Source organism: Octodon degus, unplaced genomic scaffold, assembly GCF_000260255.1.
Source record: "Octodon degus isolate 3935 unplaced genomic scaffold, OctDeg1.0 scaffold00010, whole genome shotgun sequence".
Classification (NCBI taxonomy): Eukaryota; Metazoa; Chordata; class Mammalia; order Rodentia; family Octodontidae; genus Octodon; species Octodon degus.
In genome coordinates, this window is record NW_004524586.1 from 11,252,329 (window position 1) to 11,256,103 (window position 3,775).

The following is a 3,775-nucleotide window of genomic DNA, read 5'->3' on the forward strand; positions in this document are numbered from 1 at the left end:
TCTGAGTGTGTGGTGAGAACCTATACCACAATAATTAATTAATTAATTAAAAATTAAAAGAAAGAAATTGGAAGAAAACTCTGGGAGTCACGGAGGACTGTGGGACAGTCTTGAGACTGAGCCCCTCTGCTTTCTGTAGACCCCAGGGGTTACTTCCAGGGGAGGCTGCTGCCAGCTCCCTCCATCTGAGCTTAATGATCCATGTGTGGTCCCAAGCATGAGCCTGGGTGGACATCTGGCCTGCTGGCACAGAGGCATAGGGAAGAGGGTGCTCTGCTTACCCTGTTGGATTGCTCCCCTTTACTCACCTATGCATTTATGGGAGGAGAAAGAGAAATGGGACCAGGGGCTGCCTTGGAGGGTGAGGCAGGGAGCTCAGCAGGTGGCAAGGGCTGTGCTCTGGAGCAGACTATGAGGGGCATCGCATGCTGGTTGCGTCCCCTTAGGCTCCCAGGAGGAAAGCAGATGTAGACCTACCAAAGAGCACTGAGGAAGCATGCTGCCTTGCTGAGAAGCGAACTGTCCTGAAGAGAGTGGGGAATCCTAATCTTGCAGGGTCTTGTAAGGTCAGTGGGTTTCATGCTGCTGCTTTAATGGAAACCCTTGAAGCTAGCAGGAGGTGCTCTTCTGTTGTTTCCCATTGGGAAATTAAGAGAGGAAGGGCAGAGCTCATTCTGCATCTCTGTCCCCATCTCCTCTGCCTCCCAGCTCTGGGCCCAGCAAGAAGCACTCTGCAGGAGGACGGCCTGCGCCGGCCCTGCCTGGCTGCCTTCAGTCCAGGCTTCTCTTCGCTGCCCCCTGGATCCGCCTCTGTAGCAGAGGCGTTGTGCATTAGACCCAAGCAACCAGGATCACGTGCTCTCTGCACACCAGGTAGTATGGACTCCACCTGCTACGTGAGACATAACTATATATTAATCGCTACACTGCAAAATGGAATTGCTGTGCCCTTTTTCAGGTGGAAAAAACCCAGGATAAGTTGTATTGAACGATTTGCCCACGTCCACTTCCTGGTGTGAACAAAGTTGGAAGGAGGAGCCGCAGCCTCCGTCTCTGAGTTTCCTTCTGTGCCATGCTGCTGGCTCAGGTAATGCTCATGGAGAGGCTCCTTGGGCAGTCAGCCTCCACTCGCCGCCGAGCCCAGGGGATCTGAGATGTGTCTCTGTTTCACGAAAGCCCCTCAGCGCTCAGCGACTGTTATTCACTTCTGTTGGGTTTCTGTGTAAATTCACACATAGATGCCTGCTTGCACGATGGTACCTGCACACACAATATATGCATAAACACACATGCATGCACACTCAGACATGCATATACACGTATGAGTTCATACATATACATACATGTATGTACAAATATGTGTACACACAGATTAAAGGTATTATGGATATTATAAAGCCACAATTATACTTCCTTGCTTTATTATTTTTATTATTTAAAATATATGATAATTAGCCATGTCAAGTGCTCTAAAACCAAACTGTAAAAAAAGTCATATTTAAATCTCTGAAATGCATGAATTAGAAATGAAAGTAAAATGAAGATTGGCAATGACGTTATCTAGATTGGCCATGTCACTGTCTAAATTCTCTTCCTTTTGCATATTTATAAATCATTTTTGAAATTTTTAGACAGACTTTTTGGTATTATGAATAATTGAGTTGTACTACGTATGCTTGTAGCTGGCATTCTCCCTGGGAAGCACACGTCGATGCCATTCTGTCAATAACACCGCCGCAGGCGCTGTGGTATTCCGGGAGGGGAAATTTTCTCTTCAGTTTTACTGCACACAACGCACTTGTGCTGCTCTTGGTTCTACCTACTAAAACACAGAAGGATTTCCAAGGAACACAACCCTGGGGAAGGTGCTGGCTTGTGAACCACTGACTGAGGCGTCCCCTTTGGTGGTGGCATATTATTTGTTTCTGTGAGTCTACCAGCATTGCTTTGTCAGAGGTTTATGTTGAACTCGATGCCGGCATCAAGAATGCGCCATGGACCACTGGTGTGTACATCTTTGCGTGCTTCTCTGATAATTTCCTTCTTCTGAATGATGGGCGGTGGGTTGCTGGGTATGCCTTTTAAGGGTTTTTGTTAACACATTGCTAAATTATTCCCCTGGAAAAGTTGCATAATTTTATAGTTTGGTAGGCAGTGGAGAGCCAATAAAAACAAATTCCTACACCCAGGTCTGTCCTTTGAATCTGCGTTTAAAGTGAGATGACCATTTTTTCCTAAGTGTCTCATCTCTGACTTGAGTATCACTGCGGAGGTCCCCAACCACAGCTGGATTTCAGTGTGACTCTACATTTGCTCTCCCGAGGTTTCTTTTCCTTCTGAGACCATCTCTGGAGCTTTGATGCTCAGAGCACGCTGACCACCTGTGTCAGACCCTGCAGGCAAATGGTTCAAAATACAGACTTGCTGTGTTGGCCAGAATATCCAGGATTTTCACCCCACATCCTGAGGCTCATAGATATTGTTGACTTGTTTCTCATGAAGAACTCAACCCATAAGTAAGACCCTTCTTGACTGAATTCTCAGGAAACACATTGTACTTACAGACCCCACCCTCATGTGAAACACCTCATAGCCTGCCCTGATGTGCAGGGAGTAGGGGCCATGACCTGAGAGGACAGCCGCACACGTCCTCTCAGCCCAGTACCGGGGCACAGCAGGGATGGAATTTATGCCTTTCTTTGCTATACAACTTTCCAGAGCCTCTAGGAAGATGGTGTGAATTAGGCAAAAGGGGCAAATACACTCAGCCTTTCCTGCAGCCTCTTTGGGAAAGCGGCATGGAGACTCAACTTCCACCCTCGCCGTTCTTCCTTGAAAAGCTTGCCTGCACCCTGGGACTAGAACTTTCCACTGGAAAGCTACATTCCTCAGTCCACACTTTCCAATAATGCCATGTATTGAGTCCTAGCTTAGACCTGACATGATACAATCTCTGAGAAAATCCAACGTACCATCTTTCTTTGGAGACACAAAATAGTAACTGAGAGTAAATGTAACAGTACAGCATGGCTGCAGAAATGCTAAGTAGCTATCTTTTGACAGCTTCCTACAGCTGCATAATCTCTCTTTCTTGAATTTCAGGCTCCTAAATCACTGTGCAGGAATATCGCTTATGAGCTCCCTCTTCCTAGACATGAAGCAGTTGAGCTTTTGTGAGTGCCTGAAACTAAAAATAAGAAATATACGTCTGATTCTGGTTATACGCCCAACTAGTTGCCTGGCTTTGGATATAATCCTTACCTTTTATTACCAGTTAAAATTCTCTCAATTGTAAAGCAGATTATTAACCTAAATTCTCCTGGGATCTGCATTATGCTTTGAAGACGTTATTGGTCTTTGAAAAAAAAAAAAAAAACATGAGTGTTAGCAGGATGCTCTGTGCTCCAGTAGAGAGGTCCTTGAGGGTAGCGTCACAAGTGTCACCATTGGGCACTGGCGCCTGTCCTGATCTGGGATCTTCTTGTGAGCTGAATCAAGAAGGCCCAGTGGATTCGGGAAAGTTTATGAGTTTCTGAAGAAGAGAAATATGTTTTATTTAAATGGTACTGCATCAGTTCCTGATTACTACGTGATACCAATCGTTTGTGTAGCTGAGTGATAGAAGTGAGAGATTTTGTTGTGTATTTCTTGATTTGAGAAATAGATGAAGCAAGATGCATGGGCAGCATGGGTGGATGGTGCTGAAGGACATCTGTAGTTACGCTCTCTACTTCAGCATGCAGAGCTCTGATGTTCCCACACTAGGAAAATTGTC